The 24899-nt window shown below is 45.3% G+C and overlaps 1 long non-coding RNA gene across 1 annotated transcript; it reads left to right on the top strand.

Moving 5' to 3' along the window:
* The first annotated feature begins 15033 nt into the window (after nt 1–15033).
* Nucleotides 15034–23804, top strand: LOC133380370 (uncharacterized). Its single transcript, XR_009761428.1, has 3 exons — nt 15034–15321; nt 23103–23234; nt 23534–23804. It is a non-coding gene; the product is annotated as an uncharacterized LOC133380370 (long non-coding RNA).
* Nucleotides 23805–24899: the final 1095 nt, after the last annotated feature.

The raw sequence follows: 24899 nt of genomic DNA, 5'->3' as shown, positions 1-24899 counted from the left end.
CATTTAAGATAAGAATCCCATTAGACTGTGCTCTTAAAAAACAGAGAGTGGACCTTTAAGCATGTTTTATCACTTATAAAGATACAAGCCTAGTGAAGTGTGTACATGGGAACAGGAATAAATAAATGTTAGCCTATTAGTATCAATTTTATGTGCACTGTTGTGAGATGGGCTCCTACTGAATCATCATTAATATGCAGGCATTTTCCGCATTGGTGAAGCAGACAAACCCTTGAGCTAGGAGGGAAGGAGCCATAACTTTTTGGTTACAGCACATGCTTGGTACATAGAAGCTTGTCACTGATTCTATGTACATGGAATCACAGGTCCTAGTGTGTTGATTATGCTAGCTCCAAATCTGATGTGCATATGTCTAGCAGTAGGGCCACTGTAATTAAGATGCTGGAGCTGGCAATTCTAGGCCAGCCTTGGGCCATTTGAGGATTTACTAGGAAAAGAGTCATAGCTTGGTAGGAGAGCATCTGCTTTGCATGCAGAAGGTCCCAGTTTTAGTCCCTGACATCTCCAGGTATGACAGGGAGAGACTCCTGGTCTGAAACCCTGGAGAGCTGCTGCCAGTCAATGTAGACAAAGTGCACAATGGGCAGGAGAATAAAAAGTTACCTATATTATAGTACAAATAGAAAGCAATATTACTGGCCATCAAACAATGATTTTGTCAACCTCATATCATCCACAACTTCATTATGCATGATACTGGGTTTGTTCCTAATTCAAGGGTGAGGAACCTGCAGCCATCCAGATGTTATTGGACTCCATCTCTCTGCCAGCATGGTCATTTTCCAGGAATGATGGGAGTTGTAGTAGTCCAGCAACGTATGGAGGGCAACTGGTTTCTTACCTCTGAGCTAAATGATGAGACAAATTCTGAAGATATTGCCCTGTTAAGACATGCCTCATTCATAACCAAAAGACTCTTGTTACAAAAGTGGAAAGATCTATCTGCTCTGGAACTTGCTGCTTAGACTGAGGACATTCTGCCCTAGGCAAAGAGAAAAATCACATACATCCGTGAGCTGAAGCCGAACATAAGAGTCTTGCTGGGATCTAAGAAGATACCTCTGAGGAGCTCACAAGCAGAGTGTGATGGTAATAATTCCCGATGCTGTTGCCTCCTCTCCCAGCAACTGGTAGTCAGTAGCATCCTGCTGCCTCTGAATCTGGAGCTTTGGTGCCTGGATGGATGACCACCTGGTACATTGTCTTGGGTTCCATGGTGAAGATACACAGACACACACAGAAAAGGGGAGGGGAGAGAGTATTATTGTAATGAGAAGCAGCATATCAATATATTTAAATATTATACCTTTTGTTGAAAGTAAAATAAACTGAACATTGGATTTTCTAAATATATCTTGTTTTCAATACCTAGCATAAGTAACAGATTAAATATTGACATTCTAAACCAGCCTTTCCCAACCAGTGTGCCTCCAGATGTTGTTGAACCACAATTCCCATCTTTCCTGACCATTGGCAATGCTGGCTGAGGCTGATGGGAGTTGTGGTCCAACAACATCTGGAGGCACACTGGTTGGGAAAGGCTGTTCTAAACTAATAACAACTTGGTGGGTTGCCGCCCCCTTTTATAATACCTAGGTAGGCCAGGCCTGTCCCCCTAATTTTCTCCTCATCTCCAGCCTCTTCTGGTTCACCTTTTATGTATTGTTGTGCGCCAGCCCAATCTCTGAGTGGTGGGAGATCTCCAGGGGTCCCTGCGCTTACTCAGGGTTTGGTTTCCTTGGACAGAAGGTCAGTGGAGACTGTGGTGTCTTTATGAAATATGGTTTATTTATTTACACGCATTCCAACCTGAGCTTAAGATGGGAGGGTTCAAAGCATCAGCAGTCCAACAGATCTTGCTTTTCCATCAGGCTTACAGGAGGCATCATAAAGCCATAGCGCAGGGAGCCAGCCTCTCTGCATGTCTCCAATTCTCAATCTTTCCTCAGACTCTACTCAAAACATAAGCCTCTCTTTTGGGCCTCAGAAGAGGGGGGGCTCTCCTGAAGAGTTTCAATAACAATAGGACCTCCCTGGTCCATTCACCAGTTAATGGGCACTTGACAGACCCATTAGCCCACCTGGCCACTCTATGAGATTAACAAAGGAGACTCATCTGACCATCGGAGTGAGCAGGTTTCGCAGTTGCAGAGCCCACCTCCAGGTGCAGGGTTCCAAATTAGAGGCTGGAAAGGGACTCATACAAATCATCTATCTCAACCCCAGACCCATAATAGTATATTTTCCAACTCAATAATACCCTTTCTAGATAGGGTGACCAGAAGTGTACACACTGTATACCAAACGTGGCTGAACCAAAGGCATGATACAGGTAATTGCTTTTTCAGTCCCTTGCCTAATCATCTCTAGAACAGAATTTTCCTTTTTTCCATCAACATTGCATGCTGGCTTGTTTTGTTCATCAAATTATCAGTCTCAGCTCTGAGATCTATCTCTGTGTCAGTCATCACCAGTTCCAACCCCATTAGTGTGCATGTGAAGGTGAGATTTTGGCTTCAATGTTTGTCCCTTACACTTACACTGAACTTCATTTGCCACTTTGGATCATATATGAAGAGGCATCTCTTGTGAGAATTTACCTCTTGAAGCAGTCAACAAAATCAAATAAAAACTAACACGAATGGAGAACAGGTGAATAAGACTGCACTTAGCCACCCTGGGCTTAACATAAATTACTCTCGGTTTTCCTCACATACCCATCTTAGTCCCTCACCCAGCTTTTCTTTTATCTTTTTCTTCTTCTTTAAGCCATTACAAAACCTTCTTCTCCACCCATTTTCTCCACCCATTTGCATTATTTATTTTTTTCAGCTTTTCCCTTACTTGGCTGTATTGTTAAAAAGAAGCAATAAAATAATAATTAAGGGCCTTACAAAATAATAAGTAAGGGTCTTACAAGAAAAGTTTTTTAAAAAAATCTTGAAGAGGTATGTTATGGGAAAGTCTTTGCGTTCCTACTATAAGAGTCATGTTAATTGTCCGACTTGGACTTGGGAGACCAGTATTCAAATCCCCACTCAGTCATGAAGCTCACTGGGTGACCTTGGACCAGTCAAGGTCTCTCAGACTAACCTACCTCACAGGGTTGTTGTGAGGGCAATAAAGAGAGGGGGAGAGCCATGCATACTACCTTGAGCTGCTTGGAGGAAAGGTGGGATTTAACTGCAGTAATAAATAAAGGCCTGCTCCAGCCATATTAAGTCTCAGAACTTGAGCATTGGTTGAGGCAATTCCACATAGCAAGGTTAGCTAGCGGCTGGGATCCAAAACACAAGAGCACCACCTAGAAACAAGGGGAGCCCCAAAAGCAGAGTTTTGGTGAAGCTACAGTCAAAACACTGTGAAGCAGCCCAGGATCCAGAGGTCAGCAGCACAGGAGGTTAGTCAAGAAGATACATCAGGATGCCACATTTCATTGCTTCCCTCCTGTGGGATTGAAATATTTAATGGAGACCAGGGCAGAAACAAATACACGAGTCATTCAACACCCACCAAGCCTCAACTGAGGGCCTGCTGCAAACACTTAATTCTCTTCTCAAGGAGCTCTACACTCTCAAAAATCTCCTTTCTGATGAGTTGCTCTATTCCCTTGGGGTTTGGGGCACGTGTTCCTTTGCCAAATGGCTGCCTGAGCCTGAGTTTTCTGGCATCTACACTTTCTGGGGCTAAGATGTGGCTTGGCCTCCCCCTTGGACACAGAAAAGTTCTTTTTCCTGCCATATGTGAGTTGGGGAACCATCCCAAGGGCCCGTTCAGGGTGTCCTCTGGATGCTGGGGTCTTTTGGATCAGTGCCAGAATTGGGAGGCTCTGTCTGCTCCCCAAAGGTCTCCGGGGGGGGGAATGTTACTGCAATCACAGTGTGTTGGGACAGGAGACTTGTCTCTTCCCTCCCCAGCCATGTTTTCCCCAAGTATCAACCAACCTCTGCTACAAGGCTCAGTAAAAACATTCCCATTGGCTATCATTAATTTAAGGGGGGGGAAACAGATGTAGCTAGCTACGGGCACAAACCTGAGGTACATAATAAAGGGACAAATATCTGAAAGACTGCCTCCTTCCCTTCAGACCCCTTGGGTGTTAAAGTCAGCAGAAGAGGTCTTCTTAAGGGTTGCCAGGTCTCCGTTTTTCTGCCGGAGTCTCCAGCAAAAGGGGGCTGTCTCCGGCCTCCGGCAATATTTTGTTTAAACTGGAGGACCTCCGGCTTTTCATTGGCCCCCTCAGCCACGCATGCGTGATTGACACACGCATACTGTTGGGCTGTAGCTGGCCGCCTTCCCGCTCTTTCTCAGTCAGGCAGCAGGGACTGCAGTGCAGACAGACAGGAGGACTTGAGCAGCCGCAGCCCCTGCAGGGACCCCCCCAGCAGTAAAAAGTAAAATCGCTCACTCTCCCTACCCCCACCCCCATTCCCTACCCCCGCCTGCCCTCCTAAATGGTTTAAAAGTAAGAGATCAGATCGCTCACTCTCCCTGCCCCCACCCCCATTCTCTCCCCTCGCCTGCCCTCTTAAATGGTTTAAAAGTAAGAGATCAGATCGCTCACTCTCCCTGCCCCCACCCCCATTCTCTCCCCCCGCCTGCCCTCCTAAATGGTTTAAAAGTAAGAGATCAGATCGCTCACTCTCCCTGCCCCCACCCCCATTCTCTCCCCTCGCCTGCCCTCCTAAATGGTTTAAAAGTAAGAGATCAGATCGCTCACTCTCCCTGCCCCCACCCCCATTCTCTCCCCTCGCCTGCCCTCTTAAATGGTTTAAAAGTAAGAGATCAGATCGCTCACTCTCCCTGCCCCCACCCCCATTCTCTCCCCCCGCCTGCCCTCCTAAATGGTTTAAAAGTAAGAGATCAGATCGCTCACTCTCCCTGCCCCCACCCCCATTCTCTCCCCTCGCCTGCCCTCCTAAATGGTTTAAAAGTAAGAGATCAGATCGCTCACTCTCCCTGCCCCCACCCCCATTCTCTCCCCCCGCCTGCCCTCCTAAATGGTTTAAAAGTAAGAGATCAGATTGCTCACTCTCCCTGCCCCCACCCCCATTCTCTCCCCCCGCCTGCCCTCCTAAATGGTTTAAAAGTAAGAGATCAGATCGCTCACTCTCCCTGCCCCCACCCCCATTCTCTCCCCCCGCCTGCCCTCCTAAATGGTTTAAAAGTAAGAGATCAGATCGCTCACTCTCCCTGCCCCCACCCCCATTCCCTACCCCCGCCTGCCCTTCTAAATGGTTTAAAAGTAAGAGATCAGATCGCTCACTCTCCCTGCCCCCACCCCCATTCTCTCCCCTCGCCTGCCCTCCTAAATGGTTTAAAAGTAAGAGATCAGATCGCTCACTCTCCCTGCCCCCACCCCCATTCTCTCCCCTCGCCTGCCATCCTAAATGGTTTAAAAGTAAGAGATCGCTCACTCTCCCTTAACCAAACCCCCATTCTCTCCCCTCGCCTGCCATCCTAAATGGTTTAAAAGTAAGAGATCAGATCGCTCACTCTCCCTGCCCCCACCCCCATTCTCTCCCCTCGCCTGCCATCCTAAATGGTTTAAAAGTAAGAGATCAGATCGCTCACTCTCCCTGCCCCCACCCCCATTCTCTCCCCCCCGCCTGCCATCCTAAATGGTTTAAAAGTAAGAGATCAGATCGCTCACTCTCCCTGCCCCCACCCGCATTCTCTCCCCCCGCCTGCCCTCCTAAATGGTTTAAAAGTAAGAGATCAGATCGCTCACTCTCCCTGCCCCCACCCCCATTCCCTACCCCCGCCTGCCCTTCTAAATGGTTTAAAAGTAAGAGATCAGATCGCTCACTCTCCCTGCCCCCACCCCCATTCTCTCCCCTCGCCTGCCCTCCTAAATGGTTTAAAAGTAAGAGATCAGATCGCTCACTCTCCCTGCCCCCACCCCCATTCTCTCCCCTCGCCTGCCATCCTAAATGGTTTAAAAGTAAGAGATCGCTCACTCTCCCTTAACCAAACCCCCATTCTCTCCCCTCGCCTGCCATCCTAAATGGTTTAAAAGTAAGAGATCAGATCGCTCACTCTCCCTGCCCCCACCCCCATTCTCTCCCCTCGCCTGCCATCCTAAATGGTTTAAAAGTAAGAGATCAGATCGCTCACTCTCCCTGCCCCCACCCCCATTCTCTCCCCCCGCCTGCCCTCCTAAATGGTTTAAAAGTAAGAGATCAGATCGCTCACTCTCCCTGCCCCCACCCCCATTCTCTCCCCTCGCCTGCCCTCCTAAATGGTTTAAAAGTAAGAGATCAGATCGCTCACTCTCCCTGCCCCCACCCCCATTCTCTCCCCTCGCCTGCCCTCCTAAATGGTTTAAAAGTAAGAGATCAGATCGCTCACTCTCCCTGCCCCCACCCCCATTCTCTCCCCTCGCCTGCCCTCCTAAATGGTTTAAAAGTAAGAGATCAGATCGCTCACTCTCCCTGCCCCCACCCCCATTCTCTCCCCCCGCCTGCCCTCCTAAATGGTTTAAAAGTAAGAGATCAGATCGCTCACTCTCCCTGCCCCCACCCCCATTCCCTACCCCCGCCTGCCCTCCTAAATGGTTTAAAAGTAAGAGATCAGATTGCTCACTCTCCCTGCCCCCACCCCCATTCTCTCCCCTCGCCTGCCCTCCTAAATGGTTTAAAAGTAAGAGATCGCTCACTCTCCCTGCCCCCACCCCATTCTCTCCCCTCGCCTGCCATCCTAAATGGTTTAAAAGTAAGAGATCGCTCACTCTCCCTGCCCCCACCCCCATTCTCTCCCCTCGCCTGCCATCCTAAATGGTTTAAAAGTAAGAGATCAGATCGCTCACTCTCCCTGCCCCCACCCCCATTCTCTCCCCTCCCTGCCCTCCTAAATGGTTTAAAAGTAAGAGATCAGATCGCTCACTCTCCCTGCCCCCACCCCCATTCTCTCCCCTCGCCTGCCATCCTAAATGGTTTAAAAGTAAGAGATCAGATCGCTCACTCTCCCTGCCCCCACCCCCATTCTCTCCCCTCGCCTGCCATCCTAAATGGTTTAAAAGTAAGAGATCGCTCACTCTCCCTGCCCCCACCCCTATTCTCTCCCCTCGCCTGCCCTCCTAAATGGTTTAAAAGTAAGAGATCAGATCGCTCACTCTCCCTGCCCCCACCCCCATTCTCTCCCCTCGCCTGCCCTCCTAAGTGGTTTAAAAGTAAGAGATCAGATCGCTCACTCTCCCTGCCCCCACCCCCATTCTCTCCCCTCGCCTGCCATCCTAAGTGGTTTAAAAGTAAGAGATCAGATCGCTCACTCTCCCTGCCCCCACCCCCATTCTCTCCCCACGCCTGCCATCCTAAATGGTTTAAAAGTAAGAGATCAGATCGCTCACTCTCCCTGCCCCCACCCCCATTCTCTCCCCTCGCCTGCCCTCCTAAATGGTTTAAAAGTAAGAGATCAGATCGCTCACTCTCCCTGCCCCCACCCCCATTCTCTCCCCTCGCCTGCCATCCTAAATGGTTTAAAAGTAAGAGATCGCTCACTCTCCCTGCCCCCACCCCATTCTCTCCCCTCGCCTGCCATCCTAAATGGTTTAAAAGTAAGAGATCGCTCACTCTCCCTGCCCCCACCCCCATTCTCTCCCCCCCGCCTGCCATCCTAAATGGTTTAAAAGTAAAATAGCTCACTTTTACATGTTTAACGTTTTGCTTTTTTTAAAAAAAGAAATGAAATCCTGCCTAGCGTAAACGAAGTTATTTATTTTAAAAACAATATCAAACGTTATTTTATTTTGGCGATTTTTCCCGTCAGTGAGAGGGTACTTCCGGTGCTCTTCCGGATCACGCGACGCCTCAGGTGAGGCTTCCCAGCAGGCGGGTAGGAGACTCAGCGCGCTCTTTCCTCCCTACCTGGGAGAAATGGGAACGGGGTGATTTGGGGGAGCAGTGAGTAACCTAGCAAGAAAAGCCGGCGGAAGAAAATAATCATTACATGTTCCTGTTTTGCGTAGATGGAGCCTGTACTAATTGACAGGTTGCCTGCCCGTTTATTATTATTGAGACGGGAGTTAGAGCAAAGCCACACACCTTTTCCTCAGTCCAAACCAGCGGTACTGGTTTTTTTAAAAAGGCAAGCAGTAAAGAAAATGCATGTACCAAAATATAGAAAATAGAGTGGGAAGGAACAAGACCTTTTAAAAAGGGGGATTGACTGGAGAGACTATGGAGGTTAGAGGAAATGAAAGGCAGGTGGAGGATCTGTAGGGTAGAACCAGGACAATAAATAGCCACTGTACTTGTATCAGCTAGAAAGTATTTGGACAGTAACCAGGATGATTTTTGTTCAAAGCTTCACACTGCTATAAAAGTTTCTTAGTGATCTTGTGCCAGTCACTGTCTCTCTCTCAATTTAATGCACTGATGTTTAGTTGAAATCTGGCTTCCAGCATTATTGAGCCCATTATACCATGTCCTGCACTCTGAGACGATCAAGAAGAGACCCCGGCCCTACTCTGTGTGACAACCTTTCATGTATTTGAAGAGTGCTATCATATCTCCCCTTAGTCTGCTCTTCTCCAGGCTAAACATGCCCAGTTCTTTCAGTCTCTCCTCATAGGACTTTGTTTCCTGTCTCCTGATTATCCTCGTTACCCTCCTCTGAACCCATTCTAGTTTGCTGTATCTTTCTTAAAGTGTGGTGTCAAGAACTGGACGCAGTACTCAAGATGAAGCCTAACCAGTGCTGAATAAAGGAGAACTAGTACTTCACTCACTTTGTTAATGCAGCCTAAAATAGCATTTGCTTTTTTTGCAGCCACATCACACTGTTGGCTCATATTCAGTTTGTGATCAACAACAATCCCAAGATCCTTCTTGCATGTAGTATTGCTGAGCCAAGTATCCCCCATCTTAATAACTGCATTTGGTTTCTTTTTCCTAGGTGTAGAACTTTGCACTTATCCCTGTTAAATTTCATTCTGCTGTTTTTAGCCCAATGCTCCAGCCTATTAAGATCCCTTTGACTTTTGTTTCTGTCTTCCAGGGAATTAGGTATTCCTCCCAATTTTGCATCATCTACACGTTTGATAAGCATTCCCTGCCCCTCCTCATCCAAGTCATTAATAAAAATGTTGAAGAGCGCTGGGTCCAAGACCAAGCCCTATAGTAGCCAGCTAGTTACCCCCCCCCCCCAGGTTGAGAAGAAACCATTGATTAGCACTCTGAATATGATTGTGTAGCCAACTGTGGATCCACCCAATAGCTGTTCCATCCAGTCCACATTCAGCTAGCTTGCTAATCAGAATATCATGTGGCATTTTGTCAAAAGCTTTGCTAAAGTTGAAATATATTGTGTCCACAGCATTCCCACAGTCTATCAGGGAGGTTTGTTGTTGTTGTTATGTGCCTTCAAGTCGATTATAACTTATGGTGACCCTATGAATCAGCGACCTCCAAGAGCATCTGTCATGAACCACCCTGTCCAGATCCTGTAAGTTCAGGTCTGTGGCTTCCTTTATGGAATCAATCCATCTCTTGTTTGGCCTTCCTCTTTTTCTACTCCCTTCTGTTTTTCCAAGCATTATTATCTTTTCTAATGACTCATGTCTTCTCATTATGTGTCCAAAGTATGATAACCTCAGTTTCATCATTTTAGCTTCTAGTGATAGTTCTGGTTTAATTTGTTCTGACACCCAATTATTTGTCTGTTTTGCCTAGAAGGCCCTCCCTTGTCCTTAACATGGCTGCAAATGGAATCTACATTCAGAGGCTGTATACGTCTGGTTGGCACATCCTGATTTGCTTATGGGCATTTGAAGTAATTTGTTTGGCTGCTGTTGAAGACAGAGTAGTTATGTTCAGATGTAATGCTAAACCATGGTGGCAGATTGTGTGAATGAACAGCTATAGGTCACATAGTCTCTTGTCCCATGCAATCAGAAGCAAGGGACACATTTGGGAGCTATTTGGGAGCTATTTGTTGTTGTTATGTGTCTCCAAGTTGACTACGACTTATGGCGACCCTACGAATCATTGACCTCCAAGAGCATCTGTCATGAACCACCCTGTTCAGATCTTGTAAGTTCAGGTCTGTGGCTTCCTTTATGGAATCAATCCATCTCTTGTTTGGCCTTCCTCTTTTTCTACTTCCTTCTGTTTTTCCCAGCATTATTATATTTTCTAGTGAATCCTGTCTTCTCATTATGTGTCCAAAGTATGATAACCTCAGTTTCATCATTTTAGCTTCTAGTGATAGTTCTGGTTTAATTTGTTCTGACACCCAATTATTTGTCTGTTTTGCAGACCATGGTATCCGCAAAGCTCTCCTCCAACACCACATTTCAAATGAGTTGATTTTTCTCAGGGGGGGGAGGGCAGAGAGGTGCTGGGGCTGAAGCGGCCCAGAGATCACCAAGGTTGCCTGGCCCAGAAGGCGCTGGCGTCGAGGCTGGGTGGGGCGGCTTCGGGGGGAAACGGAGGCAGGCGCTCTGCACAGTGCACATGCTTATTGCTTAGGAGGAGGCGCTCTCTTCCTTTATTTTTATTTTTGTTCTTTTTCTGGTCCTCCCCTCTCTCCTGCTGCCTGTCGGTCCTATATAAGGCCTCGTAAAGTAGAAAGGCAATTGCTGCCTACACTCACCCTGCTTGTATGGCCATAAATATTAGGGGACACCCACTGCAGTAGCCAGCCAACACATAAAGTTGCAGTGCCTTATGGATAACTTTGTGGATGATCCCCAGTCAAGTCTTAGCAACAGCACAATGCTGACAGGCAGTTGCCAACTGTTTGCCTAGAATGCCCTCCCTTGTCCTTAACATGGCTGCAACCATATCTACTCAGAAGTAAGTCCTATTGAGTTCTATGGGGCTTAGTTCCTTAATAAGCATGTTTACAGTTGTTGCCTTCAGGGGCATCCATCTGTGCTCCCATCTAACATCTCTGCAACACTGAGCTTCTTTCTTCCAATAATGGCCTGGACTGAGGGCACGTAAACCCTTCTTGCCAGAAGCAAGTAAGCTAGATTAAATGTTCCCTAAAGGCGTTGAACTGTGACCTGGCAGACCAGGGTTGGAATCCCCACACAGCCATGAAGCTCACCGGGTGACCTTGGGCCAGTCACTGCCTCTTAGACTCAGAGGAAGGCAATAGTAAACCACCTCCATCTGAATACTGCTTACCAAGAAGACCCTATCTGGGATCAACTTGAAGGCAGTCCATTTCCATTTTGCATCACCCTAAGCTTGTGAGAAAGAATGACTTTGTCACTTCAGATGGACCTAGGAACACCCTATTTTAGGTAAGATTTCTATTTTAATCTCCAGAGAATTTTTTTTGAATGGTATGCTCCAAGCAACTGTGGTTGATACAATGTATCATGTTTAATGACGTCACTAGGGCCCGCCCCATGATGTCACTAGGGCCCACCCCATGACGTCACTAGGGCCCACCCCATGATGTCACTAGGGCCTGCCCCCATTTTCTCAGGTTTTTGAATGGTTCCGACCTGGCAACCCTAGTCTTCTTAGTAGTTCCACTGCCCTCAGAAGCTTGGAGCATGGCGACCTAGGAGGAGAGGGAGTTTTCTGGGGCAGCCTCCATGTTATGGCATTTAACTCCCCACAAGGTGCATCTGGCACCTTCTTCATATAGTTTTCATCATAATGCTGAAGGCACACCTGGCCTTTGATCCCTGAGGTATTTTTTATTTTAGGACCTACTGTATTCTTCTGATCAAAAATTGTTTCAGCTGATTTTAATCTTACATTTTTATATTGTTGTAATCCATCCTGGGACATTTTAATGAAGGATGGGTAAATAATGAGTATGATGATGTGGTATTCAATGAAATAATTGTGCTAGTGTAATGATTAGTTGTAGTGCAGCAGGCCTTTCCACCCTCTCTTCCCTGTGAAGCACAGTGCTTCCCGTGCTGTCCCCAGATCTGCTCTGGAGAGTTGGGGGAACTCCCAGAACAGATTTAGGGGGTAGGGGGAAAGAGAGAGGGAGAAAGTTCCATTGTGCAAGGAGAAATCCCTGGGCTGATGGAACCAGCGACTTAGCGCTGCATGGAATACAACCCAATAACATTTCAGTCAAAGCCTCTGTTGCTGCTCGCCCAGGAAAGGAAGGTGTTAAATAGTCTTTTGCCTCTACCAGCTCTCACAGAAATGGATTGGTGACTATAGCCAATGTTTTTGGCCCTTTAGCCCACCAAAAAGTATATCCTGTTAAAAATGTACAAAGTCAAGGTCAAATCTCTGGTTTGGCACCTGCCTGAAGGCCTGGCTTGCTCTATGATGATAAGTATAAATCATGGTGACTGCAAAGGCCAACCATGAGTGTGAATGTTTAACTGTTTCTGTGTGTGTGCAGCACCAACAATTTCTCATACAATCATGACAATGGCAAATTATACGCTTGTGCAATTCTCAAAATTGGGGCCTCAAAAGTTAAGGTTTCCATGGCAACGATAAATAAATTCCTGTCACACAGATGTACAGCAGTATTTTTTTCTCAAGAATTGTTTCTAATGCCCTTAAAACAATTTGTGGTGGATCCTGCTTCAGCGCAAGGATTTGGGCTAGATTTGGCTTTTGAAGTTCCTTCCAAAATATGGCTTGAATTTTCTGATTTGGGTGCTAAACTTACAACACACAGTTCTGCATTTCCCTCCTCCGAATGGCACCTACAGATAAGTCAAGGCAATGATCATTTTAGGGGCTCCGTTGGAAAATGTGGGACATTGGCGGAAACATTCAGCCCCACAGCAAATTATGCCCCCAAAAGGAGACTTAATCTCAAAAGATACTGAAGAGTAATGCTTTTGATAAATGCCCTGCATGTTTCATCCCCAAAAGGTCTTCCTCAGGGGCTTTTCTACAGACAGGTAGGACAACAATTAAACTATATAAAAAAACTTTAAAACACAATCTCAAAAAATATGTATAAAACCTTCATTATCACCATTCCCTCATTGACGTCTTTCTCATAAAAACTCTTATTAGAAAACTCTTACACTAGACAATGGGTTGTATTCAGCGCAGCTTTTACAGGATTGAGGGAGGTCTGTCTGCTGTTGCTACTAGAACTCAAGGTCAGTCTCCTCTGCTTGAGGCTTCATCCAAACTGCATTTCTGCTATACAGGGTTGATTCTGCCTATTTCCTGGGAGCAATTTTGCTTCTCCAGCTGATGGATAGGTGTGATTTCCTCAAGGGCACCAGGAGATGTGAACCGGCCAGGATAGCTCATTTGGACTGCCCAGGTGCAAATGTGCAACAGTACATTTTATTTATTTATTTATATCTCACCTTTCCTCCTAGAAGGAGCCCAGTACAGCAAACAAAAACACTAAAACCACTCTAAAACACCTGAAAAACAAAAGACTTAAAAACATATTAAAACATCTTTAAAAACAGCTTTTAAAAAACAGCTTTAAAAATATGTAAAAAAGCAATTCCAACATAGATGCAGACTGGTTAAGGTCTGTACTTAAAAGGCTTGTTGAAAGAGGAAGGTCTTCAGTAGGTGCCAAAAAGATAACAGCAATGGTGCCTGTCTAACATTTAAGGGGAGGGAATTCCAAAGTGTCAGTGCCACAACACTAAAGGTCCACTTCCTATGTTGTGTGGAACACAATAAGATGGATAAGATGGAATAAGTAGGAGGCCCTCCATCCTGATAAGATGGAATCTGAAGGAGCCAATCTTTCAGGTATCCTGGTTCCAAATAGCACAAGAGATCCATGTTTTTGTTCCAATGAAAAGTCTTATCCTGTTGTTGCCCCTGCACTGTGGAATGTCCTTCCTTCTGCCATACATGCAGTGCCATCTATTAGTTGCTTCACACATCTGGTAAAGACATATCTTGATGCCCATGCTTTCCTTGACCCATAAGGTTGGACCCTGTGATTACTGAATTCCTGTTTTTAATTTCTTTTTTTTATATAATGCTGATTTAATGGTTTTTATGATACTGTTTTATTGTATTTATGTTGCATTGTTGCACACAGAGATTTAAATGTTAAGGGGTTTAGAAATGCTTTTAAATAAATAAATAAATAAATAAATAAATAAGCAAGTAAATTTTGGAAGCAAAGGATCCCAATCACAAATAATTATTTCTTTCCCAAGTGCGGTGTTGTTTCTTGAGACTTGGTTTTTTATAAGGGGTGGGGTAGGGGAATGATGATTATAGCACTACGATACTTGTGAAGGAAAAAAACAAAGGGAATCCCAAATAGCATCATGGATAGTACAGCATCCAAACAAATGCAGCACCTCTTGCCTCTGATTCCAGTGTTTCTCATTCTTTTACAGCAGCTTCTGTCTCAACAGGCTTTGAATCAGTCTTGGATCAGCATAGTCCATTCTGTTAGTTTTCTGTTTATGGTCAGCCCAAGGCTTTTTCACCACTTGGAGCAAAGATACCAGCTTTCTTCCTAGGGGTCCCTGTGAGCAGTGAAAGGACAAGGCTTGCCACATCATGAGTGAGTCTGGCTCCTCTCCCTTTGTGCAAGGAGATAAAGCGGATCAACCTCAAGTACCAGTGCAGCTCACTGCAAATAATAGTGTTATAGGATGGGGTTGGTTGGTTTGGATGATGTCTGTGGGTACCCTCCAAGCCTGTAATTCTGTATCTGGAAGGAACCTGCTGAGCTGGTCAAGCCACTTTCTTTGTTAATAGGTCTGGCTGAGTCTGTCAAGTGCCCCCATTAACATGTCTAAAGACTTGCTCAAGAGCAGATGTATTGCCATAAAAACTAATGGCCAGGGATGCTCCTTGGGAAAGGTAGTCCTCCCCCCCCACCTCGCTAGGGCCAGGAGGTAGCCTGTGTATTTTACTTTAGTCTGATCTGTGAGCTGGAAAGAGAGTCTCGCTCTGTGCTGAATCCAAAGCAGTTATGGATTTGGGGAGCCTCCCTAGAAAACTAATGGGGAAGCATTCATTCATTCATTCATTGGCGATCACTCGTGGCCGAGTAAGATCGTCTTCCAAGATATTGCTTGGAAGACGCCTGTGTGCGAATTTGTTTTATGTGGGGAGATCAGTGCACGATGATCATCACACAATCTTGACAGAAAAAGGCTTTGATCCAATGGCATGGATACCACAATGATTGGAAGTCTTTTATCTGCTGTAGCCTTCATCCACCTTCACAGTCGTTGTAACGTACACATTGTTATCCTCCGCCTGTTCTGCCATTGAGGATCTTCTTGGATCGTTCTTTGTCTGGTTCCTCTCCCTTGACCTTACCACCATGGGTGACCCTGCTGCGAGTACATGACTCCCGATGGCATTGCTCACAAGGTTCATTGGAACACCCAAGCCCACTCACCACTGCAAGGTAACAATCCAGCAAGGGGTAACGATCCAGCGAGGGGAATGGGGAAGCAAGATATGTTGGAGTGTTAATGCTGTGAGCCCTTCCACCTTCTGGTCACTTTGTATATATGTGTAAATAAAACCATATATTCTAAAGACACCACAGCCCCTGCTTATCTTCATTCCAAGGAAACGGAAACCTGGGTAAGTGCTGGAACCCATGGAAGCGTCTCACACTTGGAGATGGAGATGCGTGCAACAGGCTGGGGCTGGTGGTATGTGTCTGTGTATTAGCGAACGGAGGTGCAGCAGGGACCCTGACTGAAGGCTGTGTTTTTTCGCTCTCTCCAGGGACCTATTTAAACTCGTGCCTGGCAAGGAATGAGCCCTTAGTGTGAGCCATAAGTCCTGGGGCTCTGAGCCTAGGGCGAGCAGCCTGAGCACAAGTTTCTGGCCCATAAGGCATTGATGGAGTGTGGCAGTTTACTGGTGGGGAAGAAAAGTATAGTCACTGGATGGTTTCAACACAATGCATCTTCAAATCCCAGTCCATGAACATACAATTCGTGCTACTGTAGATCACTCTTTGTGCATTATCCAGGGCTGGTGCCAGGTATGACTGGTCCCTTGGGCACCAGCCTGCCCCCGGCACATGGCTCTTGCCTGTTCCACCCACCTCTCTCCTGTCTTCTGCTGCTGTGCGCGCTGCGCACGCAGGGCTGCCATCAACCAAGATGTCAGCAGAAACTTCTCTAAGGGGCTGATGCCCCCGCCACCATCTTGGTTGATGGTATGCATGCGCAGTACACTAAGTGCGTCACATGCCTGGGTAAGTAAGCCCTTTGGCGGCGGCCCTGGCTTTATCCACAGGATGCCGGTGCTACTCCCTGTTGTTATGGACGTTGTGTGAGGGTGGAATGATTGTGGGTGCTCCCCTGGTGAGAGGAGGGAGCTCCAGGGGTAGGGAGTGTGTAGTGTTGCCCCACCTTTTGGTGAGAGCATAAGTTGGAGTGGTAGCAGCAGAAGCGGGAGTGATGCTACTACCTGTACACACACGCTTTTGTGTTTGGTGGGTGGGGTTGTTCGTCTTTGCTGTATATTCGTGTTTTAATCTGTTAGTATTATTATTTATGTATTTATTTATTACATTTATACCCCGCCCTTCTTTTCATGATAGAAACCCAAGGCGGTTTACATAAGATTCTCAAGCGGTCTCCCATCCAGGCACTGACCAGACCTGACCCTGCATAGCTTCAGCAGGGAGCTGGCCTCATGTGCCTTCAGACCATAGCCTGGGAGCCTAATGATTGTGATTTTAGTTATTTTAGGTTATATTAATATTTAAGAAATGTTTTTAAAAATGCTTTGTATTATCTTAAATGTGTAATTTTGTCTTTATGATTAATGTTAATATGTTAATGTTTAAGGTGATTTTTTCAAATGTTTTGTATTGTTTTAAATGTGTAATTTTGTTTGATTTTTTGAAGTATGAAGTGGTATGCAAATTAAATTAAATTAAATTAATAATAATATAATAATAATAATACATTTTTCCATGGTGTCTCTAAGCATTTTTGCTAATTAGAACTTTTACATACTGTCCTTTACAATATAAATCCCAGAGTAGGCAAGTTACAATGCTCTCCCCTTTCTGCCTTTGATTTAAGGAAAAGGAGAGAGTGTCAAGTTTGGACTAGGAGTACTTAGGTGTCAAAGCCTCTACTCAGCCAGGACACTCATTGGGAGACTGTGATGAGCCAGTTGTCCTTCAGGCAGAGGTTTTGTGAAGATGAAATGGATAGCCCCAATTCTCCTTGGAAGAAAGGGTAGGATACAATGTGATAAACTGAATATAGATCCTAATCCTTCCACCAGGTGCTCCTCTAGAGCCCTTCAAACTCACTTTATCTGTACTGCCCACCTACAGCTGTCCTCTTGCTGGACTGCTTCCTTAGTCCAGACATCACTAACTTTGTCTGTCTCTTTGGGTTTATGCCATCTGGGTCCTTATCCCACCAGTACCAGTCTTGCAGGGCCATTTTGCTGCTCAAGGCGAAAAACAAGATGGCGCCCCTGCCATTCAGTATGTAGGATCTGACTGCACTGGCAGTTGAATCTTAGTTCAACACTGATAATTGGACAGTATCGTCCAATGTATCTGAGGACAGCAGGCTAGATTAGAGGGCTCAGGGCAGGCTAGCATAGAGAAGTGCAACCGGGTTTTTTGGGGGTTGAGGTTGCTGCTACCACTCTGGCATCTGCTGCTTCACTCTGCCTAACAGTAGGATTGGCCCTCCAGTCTTGTCAAGGCCACTCGTATTTGGCTTCCTAACACTGTCCATTTCTTTAGAGTGCCCCGACATTTCACTCTAACCCATAGTCTACAACAGCCTTTCCCAGCCTGGTGCCTTCCAGAACTTGCTAGACTCAAACTCCCATCATTCTTGACCATTGGTTATGCTGGCTGAGGCTGAATGGAGCTCGAGTCCAACAACATCTGGAGGGTACCAGATTGGGAAGGCTGATCTATAACCTGTAATATCGACCCCTTGGACAATAGATAGGTCTTTCTACAACAAATGTCATGGGGTGAACACCAAGAGAAAAAATGTGCCACAAAACCCCCCGGCAGGGATAAGAGGATAAACTCCCCACACACACACTTACTCAACCCCTTTCCATATTTCACAAACATCCCTAAGGACCTGATTCACAAAGGAAACATTGCTGTTTCCCATAGGGAATATGATGGCAAAACCTCTGTGAGATCAAGTGAGAAATCATAAGAAAACAGCCTACTGTTTGGCACTGTTCTACAGTTTCCTGCAAAATAACATTTGTCATAGTGAAAGGTGTTTTTTTAAAAAAATAATAATATCTGCAGCGGGAAAAATTGCTGATGATTTGTGTGAAAGCTGAAGTGGGAAAAGAATTCAAAGTGGAAGAATGTACACAAATATTCAGTCCATGCAGGATAGATCTAATTTATTTATTCCTGCTGATGTCCTCAGAGATGAGTGTTTTTGTGACAGGCAGCAGACAGGGAGTTGCATAGACAGTTGCACTGAGAGTTGCCTAGAGCCAGCATAGTGTAAACCTGACCAAATAAATATGTGTTTGTGACTTCCACGGAAGAATAATCATAATCATAATTCTATTTCTTCTCCCCCTCCCCGACAAAGACATCTTTGCATGGCAGTTTAGTATTGTATTGTTCCAGCTGCCATGCACAGCATCATTATCCCAAGTCCAAGTGGATGCCACTGGTCCTCTAACAGTATGACCCTCCACTTGTGCTCTCCTGGGTGTTAACCCAGGTATTCTGCAAACTGGCACCTCTAGGCCTCTACCAGCCCTGCTTAATTCCCCAGTTAGCCACAGTAGTGCCTGCCCCAGTTCCAAACCAGAGCACATTAGAGGGGATGGGAAGAATCAGAATAGGGACAAGGGACCCAGCAACAAAATGTTGCAGTGTGGAGTGTTCCTAAGGTGCCAACCAGCCATGCCTTCAACCAAGATACTACCCTTCCTGTTTTCCACCCCTCCTTCCATTCCCTTAACTTTCCTGTTTTTCAATAGCCTGCCCAACAGATACTAAACATTCTATAGTCACTGACTGTGCTAAGTCCTAATTGGGCTGTTTTGGATTCCCCTACCCTGAGAAGGATTTTTAACTGTTTTTTTTTAAAAAGTATATTTCTGCAAACATTGAAGTTCCACCACATCTGCTGATACTCCCTTTTGTATAAGGATGGTACTAATTTGGCTCTATAAATATTGTGCCTCCTCCCGCCTTTCTTTTACTGCAGCTGGTCACCCTATCTGAAATGTACAAAGTTACCAAAAATATATATATTCTGAAGCTGTGGTGATCCAGGTAACATCACAGTATGAAGAGCAGCAGGTAGTTAGGGACTAATGGAGGCACATGGGAATCAAAATGTGCCTGAATGATCATTCAATCCCTTTGTGGTGTGTAGACATGACTAGGACAATGCTTTTAGGATCACCTTGTGTGTACATCTCCTGTGCGGGGTGTGGCAGGCAGATTTCTCAGAGGCCTTTAAGAACATGTGGCCTTTGCAAGAGAGAGGGAAGGGATATTTTCTTTTGCACTGTTAGTTCCTAATGTCGGGCATTCTCTGAATCTCCCTTCAGCTGGAGCTCACTCTAGCTGCTTTAGAGACACTAATCTCTCAGCAGACATCCACTTACTCTTCTGAGCAGCAAGAGCTCTGTGTCTTAAAAGTGTAAACAAAATTTCCAACATGAAATTTACAAAACCCTTAATCTATAAGGCTTGCTTGAATCATAGCCACCTGTTCTCTTGAGTGTCACATTACTGGGGGTGGGGTGGGGTAGGGGAGAGAAGGTCACTAGGATATTTACTTGCTTCCTTAATCTCATCCCAAGTCAAACACTCTCTTGCATGCATTTATGCTTCCCCCTCTGCCACACACTGCTTTCCATTAGACAGTGCTAGCTCAGTCAGTTTTGTTTATTTGGTACAGGGGATCAGTTTGGGTGACACTTGGCAGTTCTGTTATTTGAAATGTAAATTCTCTCTCTCTCCCCCACCCCTCCTTTCCCACAAAAAGAAGCCTCTTGGGATTGCTATGTCCCACTGACACCAGCACACTTGGCATGCAAAAACCTACCTGAAAATGTGGTGGCAAGCGGAGGTGGGGGGGCAGACAGCTTGCTCAAATGATCATCATGTTCATCTTCTATACTCGCAGTCCCAAAAGTGAGGCTAATAAAAAATAATAATGCCGCTAATAATATAAATGATGTACCTGGATTTGCTTTACCCACTGCTGGAAATGCAAATACTGAAATTCCAGAAGGAATGTGGGAGAATCACATTATAACTTTTGTTCTAACTGGAGAGGGAGAAATTAATAATACAGATCAGGTGAAAATTAAAACAATCCCAAATTGCCTTTTTACTGCTTGTCTACTGCACTTCTGTAAGTCAGGGATTGGAAATCTGTGGATGTTGTTGGTCTCCAGCTCCCATCAGCCTCAACCTGCATTGGCAGTGGTCAGGGATAAAGGGGATTGTAGCCCAACAGCATTAGGTGGAGAACCAGGTTCCCCATCCCTGCTGTGAATGAAACATCATCACTGCCACGTTGCTTGGGATAGAGTAGTCTCTTGCCTTCTGTGGTAGAATTTCCTCTGCAAACTTAAACTGGCAAAAGAGTCATTCTTTCTCTTCTGTTGGAGAGGAGAGAAAGAGGTGGCACAGACATGGCATGGCTATCTCTGGGAGGGAGGCCTTCAGCAAGCCCTTCCAAGGGTTCAAGCAAGCCACATAAAAAGAATTCTGGATTTCAGCGCAGCTTAGGTTACAAATAGGGTGGCCACTTATACATAACCAAAAAACAGATGTGCATAACATTTACATATGCTAATTTATAGATGCAAGTTTAGTAATTAAAAAAAAGTAAATGTACTGCCTTCAAGTCAATTCGGACTTATGGTGACCCTTTGAATAGGGTTTTCATGAGGCTGAGAAGCAGGGACTGGCCCAAGGTCACCCAATGAGCTTCATAGCTGTGTGGGGATTCAAACCCTGGTCTCCCAGGTCATAGTCCAACACCTTAACCACTATACTACACTGGCTCTCAGTTTAGTAATTACTAGAATTTAAATAGAAATACAATTATTTCATCATAGTGGGGAAAGCTGTGACCAGGTGATGTGTGTGCCTACTCAGTCTGCTATCCAAGTGCTACTTTGAGTCCTCTGTTCTCCCTTAGAATTCTTTATCTGTTAAATCAGACATGGGCTGGACAACCCTCTAAAGAGAGGACTCTTTCAAATACTGTCCTCTGTAAAGTGGGACACTTGAACACCCTATTTAAAAAGACTGATTGTTTATTATTTATTTGAGCAGACCAAAGCCTCAGAAGGGAAGTCTAGAGTAACATAATGCTGAAATCATACAATCCTTTTATAGTGTAAAAACGGCAATATAACTTTTTGGCTTCCCAGCAATTGCACATTAGAGGCCATAACAGGTTCTAGATTTGCTCAGCAATAAAATAAAATAAAATGTTTCTATACAGATGCAGTCTGGTTCAAAAGTAGTTGACCCCTCAGAGCAGAATATACAGAATTATGACCTGTATATAGAAAGCATGCTCAGTAACAATTCAGAATCCTAAAGGTGACGTACACCTTCAACCTGATTCAAGCATCCTTTAGCACAATCTTTCTTGCAGAGTTCAGGCAACAACTTCATTAAATAACAAGCTTTTTTCAGCACAGCTCAAAGGTTGGGGGGGCGGGGAGACAAAAAAATTAGCTTCACAACCTCCGGTGAACAAATATTATTGTAGTTTCCCTTCTGGTATGCTCTCTCTCTCCCTCTCTCCCGTGTTATCCGGGAGGAACAAACTGCAGCATGTTTTAGCTGCTTGCTAAAAACCAGAGTTTGGAAGTAACTAGTTACAAGTAACGAATTGCTTGTAATTCATTACTTTTTGAGTAATGAGTGGGTAATTCCTTTACATCTTGATTGTAATAGAACTTGGAGTAATTTTACTACTTTTGTGGAGTAATTGTAACGTTTCCAGATTTACTTTTGGGCATTACTTGGGGGGGGGAGCAGGGGAAGTCTTCTGCTCTGATTTGTGGATGAAAATCATGTGCCTCAAACTGGGCTTCTGTGCAGTGTCGCTCTTCCCTCATGCTCTGTGGATGGGTAGGAGGCGACAAGGGAGGAGGTGGAGAGTGAGACGGGGTGGAGTGGAGAAAACAATTATTTAAAAAAATGGATAGTGGTGGTGAAGAATGGAGTGGAGGGAAAAAGGATCCGGAAATCAAGAACATGGATAAAGGAGGAGAAGACGGCTGCAGCAGAATGGAGATAAAGAACTGTGGAGGTGAAAGATGACTATGTGTGTGTGTATGTGTGTGTGTGAGAGAGAGAGTACTGTGTTTGCACTTGGCACACAAAGTGGCCTCCACCACCCTCTCTGGCTACTGTGCTGCATTTGAAGTATTTTACCTTTTTTGCATCTCAGGGGAAAATGTTTGCTTGGGTGAGTGTCCCTTAGTTGGTGGCAGGGCAGGATCTTGGAGGTGGTTAAGTGAGAGAGATTATGCTGGCTGGCTGAGTGGGGGGGTTGCACCTGGTTTGACGTGCAAAGATCTGAGTATTGGCCTCAGCCTCCCTCCCCACCACCCTTACCAGTGGAGAAACCACCATTGCTATTTTATGAATAAAAAGAATTATTCTACTACCTCTGTATGTGTTTATTTTTAATGTGTTTTAGGCTACTTAGATGTGCAGTAGCCAAGGCCAGCACCTTGTAGGCATTTTTTAAAGTAACTGAAATGTAATTGTAGTGATTACTTTGGAGGAAAAGTAAAGTAATCAGTTACTTTCAGAGCAATTGCAATTGTAACGGTAATTACTACTTTTTTGGGCCATGTAACTAACTGTAATTTATTACTTTTTAAAAATAATCTTCCAAGCTCTGCTAAAAACATACCTTTTTTGTTGAGGCATTCCCCAACTACTAATGATCAATGATATTGCTCAGTATTTTGATAGCCGGACATTTTTTAGATGGTGATATTTGTATATACATATTTTGTTTTACTATATGTTTTAACATTGTGATTCTTATTACTGTAAACTACTAATTATCCTAATAAACTCTCTAGAAATTGATTAAATACATAATAAGAAATCAATCAATCACACTTAACTTGATTGAGGTACAACTCTGAAGAACATAGGAACACAGGAAGCTGCCTTAAATTAAATTAAACCATTGCTTCATCTAGCTCAGTATTGTCTACACTGACTAGCAGCAACTCTCAAGGATTTCAGACTGAGGATTCTCCCTGCCTTATCTGGAGATGCAGGAAATTGAACCTGGGACCTTCTGTATGCAGAGTAGATGCTCTACTGATAAGGTAAATACCCCCTAACATGTTATAACCTCCAAATGTTTTGTCACGGAAATATCACCGCCATCTTGGCACGCATGCATTTGCTGTTTTGCTGTGTCCATGACCTTATAAGGTAATGTTCTTTTGTAACAGTTTATAACTGAAATTATGGGATGCCGAGACACGGCCTGCACAAAGTGTATAAATACTTTCTGTTTCTGTATTTTTGGCACGCTGTTGGCTGAGCTTGACTCCCTAGCGCCTTGCTGCAGCAATAAATCCTTTGTTGTACCTTTCTCTGGTCTGAATGTGTCATCGTCAAGTTCCCTTAACATTTGGCGACCCAGATGGGACTCTGACGAGACACTAATAGGCTGCGGTATTCCGCCCTCCTGAAGTGGACGGACCGGTGTGGAGAGGAAGACCGAGTGTTACCAAAGGGAGCGCGCCGACCAGTAATTTTCACCGATCGCCTTGCGGCATGGGCGGTCTGTCTCTCTGTCGGAACCCTCCACCGGGAAAGGAGTGAGACAACAAACGGTTCCTGTGAAAGACCGGCCGGCACCGGAATAGGGACCACCCCACCACGTCAGAAAGGCAAGTATAGTGGGTCCCTTAGACAGTTCTGGTCAGTCTTTAAGGACTGAAGGGGGGACAAGGCCAGTCTCTCACCTGGAGCCGTAGGAAACGGGTTGGTGGGTTTCCTGTTGGCATGATTGTTGTGTGAAAGGTGTGGAACGGTTGAAAGCAAAATACCCAGTGATGAAAACCCAGAGTAAAGGTACCTCTGGACCTGGCTAAGCACTAGTGTGTCCTGCTCCTAGTGCCTCTGGCTCCAGGCCAAGTATCACCGAGGGTTAGTAAGCGCTAAAGGTACTCTGCCGGTAAAGCGGAATCCACACGGCCTGTAGAAATTCCTTCTGTGTATCCTCCCCGTAGAGACCCCTTACTCTACGGTGCCTGAAATCCCTCTTTTGTTTGTCTTACTATCCTACTGAGTGAAAAGGACAGGCAGGATGGGGAAAGGACAAAGCACACCCCTAAATATGGCCGTAACCCATTTTAATAAATATTTTGATCAGTCCAAATGTAACCTGACAACTATGAAACAGAAGTGCCAAGAAAAATGGCCCAATATGGCCCCAAGCTTCATCTGGTGGCCAGAAGAAGGAACCTTTTATGTCCCTGCTGTCAGCCGTTTGTTTAACTATGTGATAGTGGACTCTAATCCTGGAGTGGATCTTGTTGACGCTGACTACGCTTTGGGCTGGCTAGAAATTAGTAAACACCCCCCAAAGGACGTTAAAGCCATGCAGAAGAAGTTAGGAGATCGACCTGCCCGTTTGATGCTAAATTATAGTGCCTCTGAGGCTAAGGAAAGGACTAAAAGAACTTTGAAGAAACTAACGCCTGTTTTAAAGGAATCAAGTCAGCTAGAACCAGAACCACCTCCTTATGTGGCCACAACAGTCCTTAGGCCACAACCCCCACCTCTGCCCCAAGATCAAGACCAGGAGCCAGATACAACTCAACCATCGCCTCCTGTCCCGGCCCAACAATTATATCCACAGTTGTCAGGGGCCTCTGGGAATGCCGAACCTTTGGCACCCCCAGTAGAGGGAAACCAACTTACCCCTATACAAAATCACCTTCGTCCACAGCAGGTCAGGGAACCTGCCTCAGAAAAGG

This window comes from Rhineura floridana, chromosome 3 (genome assembly GCF_030035675.1).
Source record: "Rhineura floridana isolate rRhiFlo1 chromosome 3, rRhiFlo1.hap2, whole genome shotgun sequence".
NCBI lineage: Eukaryota > Metazoa > Chordata > Lepidosauria > Squamata > Rhineuridae > Rhineura > Rhineura floridana.
The sequence above is the reverse complement of the archived record's forward strand: the minus strand, read 5'-3'. Positions and strand labels throughout refer to the sequence as shown.